The sequence below is a fragment of the Anomalospiza imberbis genome, chromosome 1 (assembly GCF_031753505.1).
Source record: "Anomalospiza imberbis isolate Cuckoo-Finch-1a 21T00152 chromosome 1, ASM3175350v1, whole genome shotgun sequence".
Classification (NCBI taxonomy): domain Eukaryota; kingdom Metazoa; phylum Chordata; class Aves; order Passeriformes; family Viduidae; genus Anomalospiza; species Anomalospiza imberbis.
This window is the reverse complement of record NC_089681.1, coordinates 58,960,448-58,981,260: the sequence shown is the minus strand read 5'-3', so window position 1 is coordinate 58,981,260 and position 20,813 is coordinate 58,960,448. Positions and strand designations below refer to the sequence as shown.

The 20,813-nt window shown below is 40.8% G+C and overlaps 1 long non-coding RNA gene across 5 annotated transcripts; it reads right to left on the bottom strand.

Annotated features, from left to right (window-relative positions):
- Positions 1 to 11,288: 11,288 nt before the first annotated feature.
- On the bottom strand, positions 11,289 to 20,322 carry LOC137475929 (uncharacterized). 5 transcript variants are annotated; one of them, XR_011000145.1, is made up of 4 exons: positions 20,051 to 20,322; positions 18,822 to 19,948; positions 14,866 to 17,106; positions 11,289 to 11,901 (listed from the first exon to the last, which is right to left on the bottom strand). It is a non-coding gene; the product is annotated as an uncharacterized lncRNA (long non-coding RNA). The 5 variants fall into 5 exon arrangements; XR_011000139.1 differs by having other exon boundaries at positions 14,866 to 14,920; positions 20,051 to 20,316; XR_011000141.1 differs by lacking the exon at positions 11,289 to 11,901 and adding an exon at positions 13,185 to 13,254 and having other exon boundaries at positions 14,866 to 14,920; positions 20,051 to 20,316.
- Positions 20,323 to 20,813: the final 491 nt, after the last annotated feature.

The window sequence follows — 20,813 nt, the reverse complement described above, 5'->3', positions numbered from 1 at the left end:
ATAATGCAACAATCTTTTTCTTTTATAAAGGTCTTAACCTGGCTTGTGCATTAATTTAGTCTGCCAAGTTATTTATGCACCTATAAAAATGCAGACTAGGCATCCTGACAAGCACAGGCACATCCTATTAATGATGATCTGAAAGAGTTCTGAGCTCATCGTTACAGGTCTTTGATAGTGTTGGCCCATTACTGAATGGTTTCTATGGGCCAGAGGTGAACAAGCTGATTCCAAGGGGGATCCATCTGTGTCTTCCAGCTTAACCTAAAGTCTATTCTATTGTATAGAATTCTATTCTATTGCCATTGGACAGACTCACTCTTCTCTTGCTGCATCCAGACAATCTTGTAGTATTTCCAGACTGATGAAAACAAACAATGCTGATGTATGTCCAAACATTTCTGCTCTGGTATTTCCAACCTATTTCAGCTAACATTTCAGTGAGCGTTGGGAATGTATAGTACTGCTCTGAAATGAAACGGTATTCACAAGCTTTTCTTGGACATTTTGGCAAAACCTGCTCTGAAAACACTGAGAGTTTTGTACAAGTGAAGCCTGGAAGATTAGGCTGTATGTGGTACTCCAATAATAACACCAAAGTAAGGAGTATTATTAAGAGGCAGTTTAATTTTTGAACATATCATGTAACACACTGTGAAAGTAGGAAAAGATCAAGGAAAACATCTATTATTTAATTTGACTTGGAGCCAAACTACTGGTGATGTTGAAGACCACACTTCCCACTCTGAATGGAACTTCATTTATTCAGTCCTTGCAACTTCATCAAAACTTTCCACTCACTCTACCTCCATCCATCTCTTTCTTAGCAAATACATCACAAGCTCTGAGGGTCTTTCCGTATCATTCTTTATTTCTCTGCCAGATATATGAGGAACACTCTTTACTCATCTATAAGCTACATTTTTTGTCTCTATTTCTGCCCTCAGCTGAATCTTAACAGCTCCAGGAAAGTCAAAGCAGCAGAGATAACAGCAGAACCTCATCTTAGAAATCAATGTCATTGTCATCTAAATTCTTCTTTCCAGACAACATTGCCCCTCCTTTCTTATACAAGAAGATGGTGATTTCACATCAAAGGTAACCATGACAGCTTCATGGCAGACATATTTGTTTGGTAGGTGGGTTAAAGCAGTTCTTCAGTACTGTATGCCTATTAACGTTATTATCCACAGACTCAAAAAAAATCACTATTTCACTCATTAAAAAGGTACATGTGAATGCAAGATTTATTAAGCCTGAGTGGATGTGATCAATAATTTAAATATTGCTGGATAACAAGTAAAGAAAACAAAAATAACAGCTTTGGTTTCAGGATATATGTAGCTGTCCTATGAATGTAAATATATTAAAACTTTCCTGCTACATTTTATGGCTCTATATAAATATCAAAATAGGTTTATAAGTTGAAAGGAGAACATGCCAATTCTAAAATCATCACTCACAGCACTTCAGTTTATGCAGTTAAATTTCCCATCTAACAGCATTCTGCAGGCACTTGCTCTCCTGCCCAGGAGGCAAACCACACATCTGTCTTTCCAATACTCATGGTAAATAATGTCAGGAAATGCAGGCCTGCCAGAGGTCATTCAAGGACAGTAGGGGTAAGAGGACTCATCACAACCACTAAGCGCAACACAACCTCTGTTGGGTAGAGTAAGGTGTACTCAGGCAAAACAAAAGTCTACATAAGGGTGTCTTTGCATTGGTGTCTTTTTCTGCTTCCCTTGGCATTCTGGTCTTCTGTTTCCATGCTTTTACCTACCAACATTCTCAGACAAAGGTCCTGTCTTTCTCTTCCCTTCTCTGGATGAATAGGTCAATATGGAGAAAGGTCACTTTGCATCCTGTACTGAACAGACCACTTATTTCTGGCACCAGAAGTTAGGTTGTGTCCAATGAGGGCCACATTATAAACCACTATAAAACCAATGCTTTCACTGGATGTGAAGTGTGTTTAAAATTGAACGTCTTGTGAGAAACATTATGGGTACCACAGCCACTTGGCAATGGGATCTATTTACTGGCCTCTTCCCAACAGCAGTAAACTGGAGTTTCTGTAACCCAAATGACTGTGTAGGACTCCAAGGTAGTTTGATTAAAGGTTTCTGTGAAATGCACTGTAAATTTCTGCAGGTCTGCCCTCAAGGCCAAGAGGAAGCTGGGTCCCTTTTTTTTCCCCATATCTTTGTTCATTATAAAATCCATTTGTCATAAAGGCATCAGTGAAAAGGGAAAAAAATTTGATGAGCTTCTGCTCTTTCTTGCCTTTTACTTTGGTTGTATTTTTCTTGGGATTATGGCTCTTGGACAATATGCAAGGCAAGTTTGGCTTAACCTGTATAGCTTTATTTTTGCATTATTCAGAATCATTCATTTGGCATCAAGAGATTTCACTCAAACAACATAGATAAAGTCACAGCAGAATTATATTGGCATACAAACCCAACTTTTTATTGAAAAAAATACTCCTCCATCCCCAAACCTTCCCTAAATCCTAAAGAGCAAGACCAAAAGAAATTATAAGGAATCAAATTTCCTAAAGCCTTTCTTTGACAGCACCTTACTATTCAGTACCACTCAGTACCATCTCAGTACTCACCTTAGCAACATCAGAAAACCTGATCATCTGATGGAAGAGTTCATCGGCAAGTTTCCCCAACCACTTTCCAAGCTACCTTTTTGACTTACGGTGTGGCGAAAAGTCACTGTCTCCTGTTAGAGTCTGTTCTTGGGTGGGTCATTGCATCATCCTTGGGTGGAACCTTTTCTACTCAAGACAGTAAAATGCTCTCTAGGCCCAGTGTATGCCTTCTGGCACAGTGGTGAATTAAGCTATTAGATCTCTGTAGGAGGGTTGTGCAGGTGTGCTGATCTGAGTGGGAGTCAGGTCAGTTCCTAGGGATCACTGTGTAGCTGATGCAGGCAACTTCAACTCATTTTCCACTAGATCATAGGGCCAAATACTGTTTTCCCATGACTTAGAAAACTCCTGAGCAGCTCTTCCCCAAACTCAGTCTAAGAGAAAGAGCAACAAACAAAAAACAGGCAGCAGTTTTCCTCAGACTTTGTAAGACAAATATTTCTACTGATAGTTCCTCTACAGCCTGCTTTGTCATGTTTTTTTTTTTTTTATTTTATTTTATTTTTAATTTATTTATTTATTAGCATTTTCAGTGCTCCTTCTGCACCAGAACTTTATTTAAGGCTGCTGGCTGGGAGCCCCTGGGAGGGCTCCCAGTCCACTGTGTGGATTCCCAGTCCCTGTATGCCACAGCATTACGAGTGTGACCTCCTGCCTTGCCAGGACTTTAAAGGGCCCATGCGCCCTGTCAGCATCAATCACATTGCATTTTGTAATTCTGCACCTCCAAAATACTCAAGCTATAATTCCCAGTTCTAAACAGTATCCAAAGCTATTCTCTGCTATTCTTTTTGCATAGGGGAAAAACCATCTAATTTAAGGCCTAAGTTTCTCCCTCATAACATTTATGCATAGACTGTATTACTGCTATTATATTCTGAAAAACAGTTATTTCACCAAAAATAAAAAATCCTTTTCATAAGTGCTTTGCTCTCTATGTTTTTTTATTTTCCTTTTATGTTGCATATACCAACAGGGGCCAACTTTATTTCAGTACTGACTTGGATTTTGATGAATATGCTTCTATTTCATTTATTCTTTATTTGTGCAAAAGCTAGGCAGTATTTTTACATTGTTTCCCACTTCCTTTTTGATTAAACTGTTATATTTGATTTTCCAGAAATAAAGCAGCACAGAGATAGAGAGAGCAAGAAAAATACATCATCTTTGATTCTATCCTGACTCACAGCTCTCTAAGCTCTGACCCAAAAGCCCACCTTAACTCACTGGAAATAAGTGCCCAAGAGGTGCCGTCAGAGAGGAAGCTCTTCAGGAAATGACTACCCAAAGCGCTAACCACAGGAGAATGAGGCCTTTTCCACCTAAAATTAACTGAGCTGCTCAAACAAAAACACTAAACCTACTATAACTCTACTAGAATAATAATAATAGATGAGCCAAGTCAGGCCTTTTAAACTAAATTGCTATAATCAGTATCAAAGATCAAAGGTCAAAGGCCATGAAAACTTCAGTGCCATTAGTTAATGTCAGAAAAAACATATCAGAAAAAACCCAATCCGTACAAATTCAGTGGATAGGCTGTATATGTCTTTTTCCTTTGCATGTAACTTTCCAAAGCTCTCTTCCTTGGGGCTTGGGGTATCCCCATTCTTTGTTTCAGCTTAGGCAAAGAGTTTTCTGAGCAAAAAATATTGCCATCCACAATATCTAGAGTATACATATATATAAAACTTCCCTTGCTGTGTACCCACAAGAGGATTTGGCAGTAAACTAAGACCAGGAACACAGCAATGGGAGTACAGTTTCACCAGTGCCACTTGTTAAGGGAAGGAAATTTACTGTTGCTTCTTTGAGCACCCCCATGGGACATGACTAAAACATCCTGGGGAAAAGGAAGAAAAAAACATCACAATAAAAAAAACCATCCAGTGTAACCCTGAAAGGTGAACCTGATGATACAACCCTCATCCATTTCCATTTGTTCCTCCCTGTCCCCTTTCCCTCATCCACTTCCATTCCCTTTCACAGCCTGTCCAGCCTATAGCCAGGGTGCGCAGCCCTTACCTTGCAGCTCCCAAGCTGCTGACTGTCTGTTAAAAATGCCAACAACAACAGCACGAGAAACATTAATTTTCACTGATTGACCAGAGGAATAGAAAAAGCAGACAGTGAACATTTTTTCTTTCTAAAGCAGAAAGATTCAGGCCAGATGAACTGCACCACAGGCCATCCTTGTGGTCTTTGGGCAAAGGAATGACAGCCACTAGAGAAGCAGATCCTGCCTGCTGTTAACTACTGCAGCTCACTTCCCCGTTTGCCTTCATCTGTCCAAGAAGCACCTCATTACCATTTTAGCTGCTGAAGAGCCAGGGGAGAAGTTACTTATTTGCACAGTGGCTGCTCCCAACTGCAGCCCCCAATATGACACAAACACCCAGCTTACTTCATATGCAGTGGCAGCCGAGGTCTGTCTGTGGGCTCCTCACAGCTGCACAGGAGCTTCCCTGCTCCCCTCCAGGGACAGAAGTAGCTGGGGTGGTGTGTCAGGAGCTAGGCTGAGTACAACACAAGGAGCCCTGCTGAGAAGATGGGCAGGCAGCACCAGCCTTGCCCTGAGGAGCACAGTCTAGCTCTGCGAGTTACAGCAGAGTGCAGAAATTGTGGCTAGGCACAAGGTAGTGCGTTCCTGAAAGCCCCTGAGCAGATCAGTGATCAGGAAGAGAGCCCAGTCTACCCCGACTACACTCCTTTCAACGTCAGCCCTCATCCTTTTTAAGCTCACTCTGCCCTTCTCAGGACCCAGAAGTGGCATTTGTGCTTTGGATGAGTCTGCGAAAAACCTCCAGGCTGTCAAACTACAAGCTGCCATCATGTGTGCTTCCTCTCCTTCAGGTCTCTTGCAGTGCTGCTGTATGCCAGGGCCACCAGCCTGCTCACCTGGCAAACAGACAGCCTAAACCATGCTGCCCTGCTGCCTGCTGGTGGGGCAACCTGCCACCCAGTTGGAAAAGGTACCAGGACCTTACTTTGGAAACCAGTGACCAAGGTATTTATTTACTCAGTAAAGGAGCAGAGTGGTCGACAAAAGTTGCCAGTGTAGAAGTTAGTGGAGAAGGCCAAGCAATCCCTAGCGCTCTGGTGTGTTCTGTATCAAATTTTCACTTCCCAGCCCCTGAGGGATAATTCACATGTAAATGATTGCTTAGAGATACGTACGCATAACTCAGATGGTCCTTCTACAAAATCAGCAAGCAGAGCAACTGTGGGCATTAACAGTGCTGCTGCTGCTGCTGCACCTGAGCTGTACGGCTTGATCGGGACTCACCTCCTCGTCAGAGGAGGTGATTTTGATTCAAGAATGTGAAAATAACTGAAATATATATTTCCAAAGCTAGTATAGCCACAGAGAAGATTTCTTTGAGACTGTGACTGACCACCCAGGCAGTCAAAGCTAACACATATTTGAACAGTGATTTGTAGGAATCTGATTTCACTCATATATTCATAGCAAGATCTAACACTTACCATGAGGACCACAAAGCATTTGCAACCTGTCTGCTAAGTCTACAAGAAACCTGAAGATTAAGTCACAAGGAAGTCAGCTATCCAGCCATTATGCAAAGCTTCCTAAAAGACAGTGACATACATTTAGCAACCATCCCAAAATCAGAACATCAAAAGAAAACATTTTTGCATTAGTTTTCCTTCCTATTGCCAGCCTATGTCCCTGTGAAGGGAGTAGTGTTTATGGAACCAGTGTTTGGAAAAGTAAGCTTGAATAGCAGTGTCAAAGGGTAATTGGCACAAAAGAGATCCCTACATTTGGAACAAGAGGAATTAAGTTTTCCTAAGCACATTGGGACCACAGAGGGCTTGTTGTTGATAGACCCACAAGTAGTAATATTACCAGGTTCATGCCAAGGGTCATAGCATGCAGTGAGACAACAGCTCCTTAGAGCAATGAGAGCAGGGTCATGACTCTTGTGTGCAACTGATTGATCCTCAGAGCTCAGATCTGTGAGACGCACAGAGAAAAAAAAATGTCACTTTTACAGCATTCATTTACACTTGACTTTGAAAGGTTTTTATTGAGGGAATGATCACCTTGCATTTTTCCCTTTCAGTTACTGCCTGAAAGTCAGTGGAAGGATTTGAAACAATATATGACCATGGGATTTTATCAGCAGAATATATTAGTGCACTAGTTACATGCCAGGTAAAGTTTTGCAGCTGTTAGTAGCTCTTCTTCTCAAGGGCTTATATGTGGAGACTGGCCTCTAATTTCCATTTAGCAGAAGAGAAGCTTGAAGCCTTGAGAAATGACAGTGAAATTGTGCAACCAGCCCAGGGACTCAATTCTTAGCTTATGTTCTTTATGGTCACAGTAAATAAGTGCATTGAAGTCACATTTCCACTTTATTGATCTTGAACCTCAACTTGTAGAATGGACTTGAGGAATATTTAGGACAACCTGAGCACAAATGAGGTTTAGGGTGTTCTAAGTTATGCATCTGGTATAGAATACTGGAGTGCCCTGCACTGCTCTTGTAACCCTGACCCGCAGCACAAACTACCTCCTTTCCTTGGGAGCCTCCTGCCTGTTTGCCACCTGAGAGAATCTTGTTATCAAAGGCATACCCTGTTGCCTCTTTAATGGCTCATTTATATTTCTGATGACAGCAGAAAATAGTAAGAGTCAGGGTTTAAGAAGGAGCCCATGGCTCCAACAAACAACATTAAATAAGCCTGCTAGAAATATCTGCAAAGCTCAGCAGAAGTTATTCCGGATTGACAGTTTTCAGCCTGTTCTGTGTAATGTCCCAGGTATATCTCCTTGGATTCCTGACCAGGATTATACAACAAGAAGAAATTTAGTAAATTTTGAATGAGCCAAGAAATAGGGCCTTGGGAGTTTGGCCAGTACTAAATGAGTACAGATATCAATAAAGCTTATAGCTACATACTTTCCTACCAAGCCTCAGCACTTGGATTCAAGGAGCTCCCTGTAGAACTGCACACAGGCTGGATTGCTATGATCAATACTGGAAGAGGATATAATGCAACACTATTAATGCAACTGGTCCCATTGAACTCAACAGAAGTTCTGTCGTTTTCTTCATTCAACCTAGGATTTCACCTAGTGTGTCTTTTCCAGCACTAATATCTGTGATCCTGAGCACATTACTAAATTGCCAATGGGATCTGCCAACCATTAAAGTCTGTGATTTGTCAAGTACTCTATTTGTATTCACTTTGCCTCTGTTGTCTACAGGATTCCAGTAATAACCTATTAAAGACATTTAATGTTACCAATTTAAAACTGAAAAACCCAAACTACTGAGGTAGTGAAGTTGCCAGAAGAGACATCAAGGCCTGTGTTAGAATATCTGATTTAACAAGTCCTATATGTGCAAAGCCTGCAGATTGGATAATTATTGTTCCATCAGTGAGTAGTGTATTTATTAGACGCAAATTTGGTTATCAGAAGTGTTTACTGAGATATTGCCATGGTAGAAAGGGCTGGCAAATGTGGACAAATAAGGATGGCTTGTTAAAGCTCAGTTTTTGTGAGAGGTGCACTCATTTTCAATGTAGCTACCCAATAGTTACTGTCCTGAGCAATATGGTCCAGTAACATACACAACAATTAATGAGGATTCTGTTATACCTAGTATTTAGCAAAGCTCAAAATCACAGCTCAGCACTCAATCAGATAGAAATATTGCTTTCTTATAGTATCACAAAAGCAAGCCTTGACAAAAAAGGAGACTATCAAATGCCTCTTATCCTTACTAAGTTGTTAATGGTGGAAAAAACAAAGATAGCTACATGCTTAGTCTAGTTTGGCATCAATTTGTATACACATAGAGAAGCAAGTTACAGATGTTTAAAAAGTTATGACATGAGAAAACAGCTCCACAGTAAAAGTGGCTGCAATAAATTGCCTTTCAGTTACAGGTCTGTGGTGCAACAGTTGACATATATGGAGTGAAAATTAAGGAAAGTGGTAGCCCCACTCAACTGATACAGGCAGCATGCAGCAAATAATTGTTAAACAAAGGTTTTGCGAGAATCCTAGATAGACAAATATTCAAAAGCCAAGGAAATGATCAGTCCTTGACTTCTGCAAGTCAAAAGGCAGAAGTAGTCAAAGCAATGAAAAATTTCTGAAAATTTGAAGCTACTGAAGTTTATTACAATTTACAGTTCTTGCAGATTTGTGCTCCTCCACTGCTCCTTAAAAGACTTACTCTGTACCCTTCACTAGCTTCACTGCCTTTCTGGTGAAGGCAGTGAGAGTAAGTCCTATAAGTAGAGAGTAAGTAGAAAGCAGAGAGTAAGTCCTATAAGGTGCAGCTGAGGGACATGGAGTTGTTTAACTTGCAGAAAAGGAGGCTCAGGGGGACCTCATCATTCTCTACAATGACTTAGAGGTTGTAGCATGATGGAGGTCAGTCTCTTCTCCCAGGCAACCAGTGACAGGATGAGAGATAGGGTCTAGCTGTGCCAGAAATTCGGGCTGGACATCAAGAAGTTCTTCATGAAAATGCTTGTTAAGCATTATAACAGACTGCTCAGGGAGGTGGTGGAGTCGCCACCCCTGTAAGTGTTCAAGAAATGACTGGACATGGCACATAGTGCTGGAAATGTGGTGATCAAAGGTTGGACTTGATGATCTTGGAGGTCTTTTCCAACCTTAATTATTCTGTGATTCTGTAATATTCAGGAAGCTCCACTGTGTTTGGCTCAGCCTACGCAGTTGGTGCAATTCCAGCAAAAGATTTCTTCTGTTGGTTCTCAATGTGTCTCATTGTCAGATCCCTGCACATACAATATGACTGTGCATGAACAGTTCTGACAGTAAATTTGTCTATATTTTTTTTTGTTAAGTATTTTTTTTATTTCTTACTAAGTTCTAAGGCAAAGTCAAGCATTGTTTTTTTGTCACATATAGTGCCTAGTATGATTCAAAATGTTCATCTACTTTGGGAGCTTTTCTTGCATATCTTTTCCTTTTTTTTTAAACTAAAGTACATTTTTAGAGAAAAGCATCCACTTAAGCAATATTGAGACACTTTAATTTGGGCAGGGATCAGATAACTCCAGGGGTATCTTCAATCTATTATTCTGCAATTCAAAATGTCAAAAAAATCTTTCAAAAGTCATTCAAACTGAATATTTGAATTGATAGAAATACAACCTTTTTTTCCTGTTTAACTAGACCTATACTTTCCAGGGTGAAAATTTGACTAAAAATTTTCATCCAGATATAACTTTTTCTTTGAATATATTCATAGAACTACACTTTTTTTCACCCCTTCAGGAAATAACCTGTTTGCAAGTCAATTTATCAAAATTACCCTTCCAGTGCATAAAATAATACTGTATTTCAGTTAGTGCTCTTGCATCATTTTAAAAGCAGAAGAACTAGGAAGAAGAGAAAAGAAAAAAAAAGACAAAAATATATATTAGAACTTTTATAAGTCTTTAGAAGAATATTATTCTGCATGGGTCTATTTTCATCCCTAAAGTAATCTGGGTTTTTTTCCTATGGGACTTAGAAGTTCAAAGAAACTTCAATATTAGCTTATGACACGTTTCATAACTACATAAACTTGTTAAACACAGTGCAAAAGACATCCAAAAACCTCTAACCCAACAATATATTACTGTTAAGCATTTTAAAATTATTTATTTCCTTTAAGAAGAGAAAAAAAACCTACTTATATTTAATGTCTCTTGCCTCTAAATAAAGCTTTCACTGATTTTACTGCTACTTTCTTGGAAGTCAGAAAACACTCTCCTACCTAAAATGTTGACATGTTTCATTTGAAAAAAACAGATGTATTTGGAATATTTTATGTGTCAAAAAAACCAACACAGATTCCTTTGTTTATTTAATTATTTGATGTTTGGACAGTGCTTTGCAAGCATAATACACACTTATTTTTAGTATTACTTGTGTATACAGCATTATCAGCAAGATATGAATAAAGTGCTCTCAGCTTTGCAAGCAATTTTCTTGATTAATTTCTTTGTATAAAGCAGCAGAGGGAGCTCATACATTATTTTTGGTGTGTCACTCACAAAAAAATGATAAATTACACATGCACACACATGTGCACGCACGTGTGTGTGGGTGACACGGCCCCGCGCATGTATGTGTACATGCAGTCAGCTCTGGGACGAGGTGCACAGCTACAGTGGCTGTGCCTGCACTTGTCACACAGACCAATAGGAGCAGATGTGTTCAGCGAAAGAGCTGGGAGTGAGCCCAGCATGGCCATGGCACATGTCCTCCAGGGCACTCTTTCTGGACTAGTGCAGCCTGGTCCTATCAAGCTGAGACACCCATGTGCGCCTTGGGCATGTTCAGTGAGCTCCCAGAGTGCTTTTTTCGGATGGATTTTCCCCAAGAGGAAGACAGCTGGTGAGTTCTGACCTTGATCCTGGATGCAAACCAGAACTCAGCTGCTGGGGGTGATCTGAAGGCCCTGTCAACAGCATGCACTTGATCCAGAGAAAATCACCAGCACCAGAGCTGTGTTAGAAGTTTCTAGGTACCTACCTGAGCTGGTCTTCAGGTGTGTAAGGAATCAGATGGATTAGATCAATTTAGGCAATTGCATTCTGCTGGAGTGATATGTTAGGAGCCTACATGCCTTTTTGAATTTTCTCCTCAGCCTGTGTAAGTTTTGCAGGAAATGTTTCACAATGGAGGTACACAGAGAAAGAAGTGCTGAAGTCACTTAAAGGACTGGACAAACTTACTAAATGTCTTGGTTTTGTCTGATTGAATGAGTTCTTGGGAATATATGCCCTCAACTTGCCCCCTGAAATCCGTAAATCCAAAGTATAAGGAGGGCTTAACATAGTTACCAAGCAGGCCCTAGCACTCCCTGGACAACAGAAGTAGAATTGTTATTTCCTTTAAGGATATGTAGAGTATATCCTCTTTTATATGCTGGGCTGGCTAGCACATTAGGAGCATAATTTGGCTTCCCTAGGCACTCCTGTGAAAGTCTAGGAGAAAGCAATGGGCAGTGGATAATTTGGTGGAGGGCAAAGCCGGAAGGAAACAGTGCACTGGACTATCCCATATCCTACCACATACAGATGAGCACTGTTGAGGCCAAAGACTGAAAACAATGGGAAAACTGGTCTGCCAATACCTTTTATTTCCAGGTTGGACAGAGGTACTGGGAGCTTTGCACTACAGCTTGCTGGTTATGCTTCCAGACTTGGACTGAGCAGATATGAAGATGGCAAGAATGGGACTGAAAAAAGCAGGAAAAAATCAGGTTAGAAAATGAGAGAAGTGTGGGGACGGGTGGGAGTTGCAGGATGGGGCACAAGATGGGAAGAGCAGACAAAAATGGCAAAAATGCTTTGTGATTTTAAAAAAACTTATCCTTTCAGAGTGGAGCTTAGGGCAAAAGGGATAGATCTGGGGAGAATTACTTGTCATACCTAAACCAGCTGACCAAACTTGCAATGAAAAGCCCATAAACCATCACTGTGAGAGAGGAAAAGCCACATTGCTTTTATTTGTCTGTAGAGCAATATGTGTCACTGTATAAATAGTAACTAATAACATGTGCTGCAGCACTTCCGTGGTATTTTTTAATAATTACTGTTGTTGTAAAGGAGTTTAGTATGAAGTTAAACATCTCTATGAGTGAAAAAACTGCTACCTCTTTCCCCTGATATTTGTGTAACAGAATTAAAAATACACAGATACATCGAGTCAAAAAAACATTATTCCTAGTTCAAGAAACTCAAGCTGAACACCTTGAAAAATCTCTCAGCTACATTGTTCTCTCATATGTTATGAGGATTTTTATTTCCTTTTAACAGCAGTAAATCGTCAAATGAAAGAGGCTTATATTGCACATACCATTGCGAGACATGCTCATCATGTAACGTCAGAATGAACTATTTTTTAACCTAATATACAACAATTTAGCAGCATTAGAAGAACATAAAACAGATAAAAGTATAGCTTTTACAGCCATTCATCAATGGCCTTTTTTTGAAGAGTGCAGATACCTCCTCAGGCTAAGCATACATCTCTCTATTTCACATAAATACACAAAGTGACAGGGCTTCCAGTCAAAATAAACATTTGCTCAGTGTATACCTGATTTCCATCCATTTCATTCAACAGGAAAGATACTGAGATTAACAAACACACTAATCTCTCATCTGCTTTAGGGATGAGGATGTGCTGTATCCAACAATTTGTGATTGAGTGCGTTTGCAGTTTGCTGCTCCCATGGATGCCCATGCCTTTGGATTGGTACTATTTAAAAGGCAAACAAAAGAACAAGCCTTGACGTGGATCCAACCAAAATTACTTTCAGTTTTTAGAAAATAAGAATGGTTCAAGGGGTAAAGGACAATGTCTTAGGTTTGGTAACTGCACAGAAGAAAGCATAATTTGGATGAAAATGCTACGCAAGATTATATAACAATATCATTGCACATTAAAAAAACATAACAAAACAAAACAGAACAAAACAAAAAACCCATATAATATTGAACAGCACAAAAACCCTACAATTCAGAGCAAAAACTTCCAAGAGTCTGAGGCACCCAAATCTCACTAAATCTGAGGAAATCTGTGGTACCTAGAACAGAAAGTAATTTTTTGCATTTGTGGCTCTGGCCTTAAACCCTCTGTGGAGGGAAATATGACCCTGCTGCCTTGGCCTGTCTCTCCAGCAGTTTGAAGGAGAACAGGAGCTGAGCACAGGTTTCTTATCTCCTGGGGCAGGACTCATTGACCATCACTGCGCACCACCATCAGAGCTGCCTCCCTTTCCAAACAGAGAAAGAAAGGATGTAGTAGGTCCCCTCTGCGTCCCATACCCGGCTTGTCAAACCTATGTTGTGATGCTTTGTCAGGTAAAATACACAATTTGAACATACTGTTTGATGATCTCACACTAGGATTTCACACTACGCTATCGAAGACAATGTTGATTGAGTTATTTTAACAGTCATGATATTAGTTAAACCTGATTAACAGATTATTTTCCACTGACATCACTTCTTTATTCTATTTACAAGCTAAATAGGCCAGACACTCAATTGATAAATGCTCATTTCCTTCCATCTTAATTAACTAAATATTCTTTTACTTAAACAATCCCTCATTTTTCCAGAGACACAGTAATAGATCCATTAGAAGGGTCTATCTGATACCAGAGATCTTTTATTTATGAGGACAAGTCCAAATGGTTACTATTTTTTAATGTTTTTATTTTCCTTGATACTGTACACTGTGTAATGGCTTTGGTCCAAACAGTAATCACACGATGGGTGCCGTTTCTTCTTTCTTGACCTATCACACTCCACATGATTTAATCCATTGTTTTGGATGTTGCCAATGATTTATTGTATGAAAAATGTAAATGATCTGGATGGCAGATGTTTTATATTTTCTGACCATTCATTTTCAGTGGGAATGTAATTAAAATTTATGAAGTGTATCTGCTGAATTGCATTGGCAATTGATGATCTCCTCCAGCGCTGTCTGTCTGGAGATGATGAGTGATTGTGGACAGTGAGATGTGTTGACAAGGGCAGAAACAGACGTGATGTTACTGTCATGAGTGAGGCTACCTGCAAAAAGGCTGCCTTTTTTTTCTCCCTTTTTTCCCCACAGGAAGAAGGTGGCAACCAGAGCTGTCTTTCTTCTTGCAAGACAGAGTACAAAGCCTCTGCACATTCCTGAAAGCTGTCACTCTTCACAAGTACAATCTCTGTCTCTCTCAGCATTGGGCATCTGGAAGCCAAAATACCAGTTATCACAACCCATGTCAAGGATATTAATTAAATTCCTGACGGCCACCCAGAGAAGCTAATGAGTGTAAATTTCACAACATCCCAACTCATAAGGCAGCCCACTTAACCTTTTCAGCGTTGATATCCTTCCTCTAGGAGGGAAGTAAAGAAGTGAGCTGTTTTCTGAGGGAGCATGGAAAGGAGGAACAGGGAAAGGAGGAGATACTTGGTCTGGCACAGTTTAAAATACAAACAGATGAGAATTGAATCTACTGAATTTAGATATCCCACAACAGAATGGGAAGGGTTTTTTTGTAAACTGAGATCCCAGACAGCATTTTGCACAGAGCCTTTATTGCTATGAATCTGAGTGGATCTCCTTACCTCAGCCCCTTCCAGCTCCATGAGCAAGAGAAGCAGCTGTCTTTTTAACCCCAGTGAGGTATACTTACTGGACTTTGAATTTCCCCTGCTCCTGACATAGCACGCCTTTTACGTTTCTGAGTGCTGTGGAGGACAGAATATGTAATTACTATCATCCCACCATACAGTTACCTCTATAATAAATGTACAGACAGCCTAGATTAACATGTGGTGAATCATGTAAGTGCTATGGGACCAACAATTGGAACTGGGGAATTTCTGACACCCATCTTTATCATCAAAGATTTTGATCACTTGAATGTTCAAAGTGTTTTCTTAATTCACAAACCTCATTTACAATATCTACCATTAGGCCCTAATAAAAATGCCTTCACTCTAAAGTCATGTGGCCACCTCATTACCAGAGGCTGGTAAATGAGGATTTTATTCCAAAAGCAAACCCCAAAGGTAGTTTGTCACAAATGCCCCAGTCCCACTACTGTTGCTGACACCACTTCCAATATATTCCACCACTATGGGTAGGGTGCAAATGAAGGTGATTGTAGCTGTCAGTTCTTGAGTTCTGCTTGTGCTGAAGTCAGTAGGCATTTTGCCATTCATTTCAAAAGTAAGCATTACAAGCTCAAGAACTAATCCAAGCTTCAGGCCCGGTAGCAATTGTGACATTTGACAATGTATGATTCAAAACAGACAAGGGATTGAAATGGCAGGTGCAGCAGATGGTCAAGATCCTATTACACAAAGGCCTTTTTTTTTTCCATGCAAACTCCCAGCTCTGCTGCTTTGGTGCGTCTCTGGCCTGTGATGTGCAACTGTGGCAGGAAAGGAGAAGAAACGAGGTAGGACTAGGGTCACAAAGTCTGGTTAGGCACATTTTAGAAAATCCCAAGGGGATACTCTCAGCACAAGTCATACTACAAAATGCATAATAAATACTGCAGAACTCTGGGAGCCAAAAAGGTTAAATTCTTCTTTTGGCTTCACTGCTGTCTTGTTGGGTGCCTCAGTTTACCTATCTGCACTTTTAGGTAACATGCCTTACCTGGCTTTGTATGCCAAAACTTCATTCATTAATACTGATGTCAAAGAGGACATTCAGCACCTCACAGGAGGCCCAGTGCACCTGCATTAGTTAGCCATAAATCATGGGAAACAACACTTTGAAGTGTCAGGGAGATTTAATGTGGGATACAGAACAGAAGGGGAATGTGATGAACTGAGCCCCAAGCCCCAAATAAGGAATTTAAAATGCACCTTACCCTTAAAAGTGTCAGCAAATGAAGAAAAAGAAGAGTGGGGAAGCCCCAAAGGCAGCAATTTTGAATGCTTTAGTTTTCTCTATTGACTTTAATTAAGCTCACCCAGGATTGCAGGCCTGTCACTTGGGGAACCTTTCCATAAAGAAAAAAGGAGTTTGCTCCCCAGGTGGGTTTTCCCAAGTTTCTCAGGCTCTTACCACAATATATGCCTGGCATCCATGACAGGGTCGTCAAAAATAATAGCTAAGGAATTCACTGTCTGTCATTCCAAAATAATTATGTATGGGGCTTTACTTGCAGTTGAGATGGGTTATATATTTCATTGAGAAAACCCATGTAGACTAAAACATATATTTATGTGTATGCATGTAATATATGAAGGTTGAAGAGATTAACAGTCAAATAAAGAATATAGGGGAACAGAAGTCTGTATGCATGCATGTGAAACATGTTGAGAAAGAGGGTGGAAAGCACTGTAAGTCCAAAATTTGTTAATTACCAAATGCATTAATGATTTATTAGCCATTTATCAGTAATTAATCCCCTATTCTGATGTAAATTTCAAGCTTACAAATGCACCGTGAAAACTGTCCCTTAAATATAAGCCAAGTTTTAAGGGTCAGCAAAACCATAGCAAAGATAGCAGCATATTCCCCTCAGCTGCCTGGAAGAGTTATTTAGTGTCTCAGCATCATGCCTGTGTCTAGGCATACAATAGTTTTTGGGTGCTTTCAAAGTCAAAATAGCGTGGGGAAAAAAATGAAGAGAGCTTGCAAGCAGAAGGGGAGGAGGTAGTATACTCAGTGGTATTCTTCAGGTGCACAGTTTGAATAAAAATGCAAAACAGGATGCTCCCATTCAGTAAATATTATCATTTTTATTCACTCATTAATTAAGTTGCTTAATTGCTGCTGTCAAAAGACTCTTGAGTTTGTGACTGGGGTTGCTGCACTGTTTTGATAGTAGCTGAGGAAGAAAAAAGGCAATATCACTTGGCTTGTTCTTTACTTGATAATAAGGAGGCACTGGTTGTAGGAGATCATAATGAAGCTTCAGAGTTGCATATGGGAAAATATAGATATTCACAGGAAAAAAGGAAGGGGATATGTAAGTTTTATTTAATACATGAAATGTTATTTCACCAGTGTGATGGATGCACAGTAACTTGTGCATTATTGTTCAATTTGTTACTCCATGAAAATAATTTTAATACAAAGTATTTCCCATGTTTTAGTCTAACTTCCCAAGAAGGTCCAGAAATGGAAAGGGACTCAAGCTGTGTTGTTCAACACAATTATAGATATTTTTTTCCAGATCTGTCTCCAAAAGATTAATGTAAGATGGTTTAGGTTCTGTCTCTTCCAGGACACCAGATTGACAAATGACCAATGGTTATGGTATATTATTCATACATTTCTGAGACAGTACCTATTCATGCCAGAATGATGATCAGTCCCATGTCACTCAAGACATTCTTAGAATTGATGCCCACTTTGCTGCGGGCATCTCACATCTCAGCAACACACTGATGAAGTGCTGTGGTCATGACACATGAAGGTGTCTTTGCAAATGAAAATGAGACTGATACCGCTGACATGGGCCAGGACTACCAATAACCATTTATTGATTCTTATTACTAAACAGAATAAATGGAAGACAGCTTTCAAAACAGATTGCTGATGATGGGCTCTGAGTCAGATCACTACTTGTGTATCTATACCTGTACGGAGTCTGGAGATGTTATGCTTGTCTCAGGTTGGCTAAAGAGAAGGAAAGACTGTTGTACACAGACAACTAAGCAGAAATTGCTGATCAGAGAAAGAGTAGTGCTAGGATGATGGATATGGTATATAGCCACCAATTTTACTTTATGGCTAAGAAAGGTGTAGTTTATCCAGCAGTTCTAAAGTCAAGCCTGCAGTTAGATCTGTATGTCTATTCTCTGTTCCCTCTTTTTTAATCCTCTGTAATGAAGCAGGTGATCACCTAAAGGACTTACTTCTGCTCAAGAGGAAGAATTTTGCTCAGTAATTAAACTCCTTTACGCAGGCACAAATGGGTGTGGCCTGCTTTGTGCACCATGCAGGGACTGTCACAACAGGGTCTTTGTGTTTTTGGGTGTCTCACACTGCCTATGCTGCTGGCTGGGATAAATTTCAGAAATAGGTTACGAAGGTCTTCAAAACTCTTTGACACATTGAGTTTTTGGCAAGACTTTCATTATATCTCAAGCTGTTACACCCATTAAGTCTCCCTTCCTTCTGTTGATAAGACAATACAGTTTGCACTGAACTGTGCAATGAGTTTAACAATGGACACAAAGGTTCTTAAGGAGAGAAGCAAATCCAGTACACTGTTATGAACATCTCATATCCAAATGTGAACATAGTTTTTCTGAGCTGAAAGGCTATTGGTCCAAAGTGCCACACAGTCTTAGATGTCTTACAGGTTCCTTGAAAAAAAAAAAAAAAGTGGCATTAATTAAATGACTTATAGGTACTTGCTGCACTCGTTACTTTTGGTTCCACTGGAATGAAAGGAAAAGGCAAAACTACTACGAAACATTCCATTCTACACACTAGAAGTTGTGAGCAAAGAAAAGTTTTCAAGCATTTTAAACCTCTGAGTTATTATTATTCTGTAAAAAAAAAATCATAAGATATACCCATTCATCTTACTAGATTTTATGGGTCAGTATAGTCTCTTTAAAATCTGAAGGCCTAAGAAATGTAAGGGTGCTGACTGATGAGCTGGGACAGCCTTACCTCAGGATAAGCTGAAAAGGTTGGCAGCTCCAGCTGTCTGTTCTGCTCCTGGTGTCCAGATGTCTAAGCTGCTTGTCAATCAGCTCCCAAACCACTGCAGTTTACAGGGCAGACTTTGCACTGCAGCCATCACTGGCATTGGTTTGCCTTAAAATGCTTCATTGTAATCGCTAGCTGAATTCTGTGGATAATTACACAGGATAGAAAGTGGTATCTCTACCATACCCCATAAAGTCCCCATAAAGGCAGTCCCGAGTATTCAGAGTCCAAATGTACTTAAATGTACTCCATATCTCCCATTGTGTTTTTACAAAGATATCCAAAGCACTAAAACATGCATTTAATTGCAATACAAACTTAAAGCATTCGCAAGCTGCTTTTCCATAGACTTTCTGCTATCAGCAACTGGAATTGGAAATTGTGGTATTAAGAATTGTGTCTCTCACATCCTCCTTTCCTGACCCTAACCACCTCTGCCAGCCTGCAATGACAGTGTTGGAGCACCTGACTGTCTTGCTAGTCTGGGACACAGGATGCTGTCACTCATGCCACTCTCTCTATAACTCCTGTCCCTGTTTGTGAATGCAGCAGTGAACTCAACAAAGGAGTTTAAGTGTAAAACAATGTAAGTTTTGTCTCTTCTTCTCTGATGTGAGCAAATACCTTTGCTTCACCCTTCCCTTGGCCTTCCTGATATCTCTTGTCATACTATCTTTTCCTTCTCTTCTCTCTGCTACTTCATCTAATAATGGAGGGCAGAAGCTACTAGTCACTGTGAAAGGACACTGATTTTCAGAAGAAAAAATTGCTTCTTAGCTCTTCCCAGCAGAGTTTCTCAGGTGTATTCTGAAGCTTATTTAGGCTTCTCTTTGTCTCCAGTGAGCAGTGGTTAAATTATGCTCTGATAAAAGGAGAAATGAGTCAAAAGAAGGGACCTAAATTTTACTACAAGGGAAAGCAGGTGATGTAAGTTCTTGATATAAGTTCTCAAACAGCCACCTGGACCTGAGTAACTCCTTAAGTAATTCCTGATATAGCAATGGTAGGCTCTGCCTAGAGACAGTGTAATAAATTTCCGGAGCATGTTATTCCCTGAGGACCCAGCAGGCGAGCACACTGAAAGCTTCCTTGGGAAAAAAAAAAAAAAAAAAAAAAAAAAAAAAAAAAAAAAAAAAAAAAAAAAAAAGCACAAAGGTTCAGTTGCTGTCCTTGTGCTTCTATTTCCTTACTGTTTCCCCCAGCACAACATAGTCAGACCAGATGATTCAGAAACAAGAACTGACACCTTCTGCACCCTTCGTCACACGACTCCGAGATGGCAGCACAAGCCCCCAGCCTGGCCCCCAGCCTGGCGAGGGCTTCCAGAGACATCAAGCAAAAGCTGCTGCTCACTCCTCCGAAACAAAGGGAACATCCCCCTCTGACACCAGTCAAAGTCCCAGAGTGACTCCACAGTTTTCCTTTGGCTTGTGCATCCAGGGACAATCTGGGAGTGGCAGTGGGGTCTTGCAGGGGAGAGACCCTGGCTGGGTCTGGAGGGTCCAGGCCAGGAGGAGATGAAAACTACATTGCTAAGAGGTGGCTGCATCCTCCAGCATGGGACAAAACTGCTGCCAAGGCTCAGCAGCCAAGCCTTCCTGGGCTTGGTGCAGAATGTTAGAGAAGCCAGCGATGATGCTGTGGGGCTGGGCTCAGCCATCCCCCAGCACCCGGTGTCCGAGGGAACGAGGCGGAGGTGGGTTAGGAGGCCTCTGGGCCCCGCGGAGCCCCAGTTCACGCCTTGGTGCGTGTGTGGGAGTTGAAGAGGGGGTCAGGGGGTGAGGGAGAGTTCATCCCCGGGCTGAGCGATGGCCATGCCCGCACGGGAGGGGGACGTCCCCGGCCTCCGAGAAGAGTCACTGGAGGTTCATCCCGCCGGGGAGGAATTCTTCCCAGCAGTAGCCGTCCTGCTGATGAATCGCCCCGCGCACGGGGCTGGCGGCCTGCGCGCCC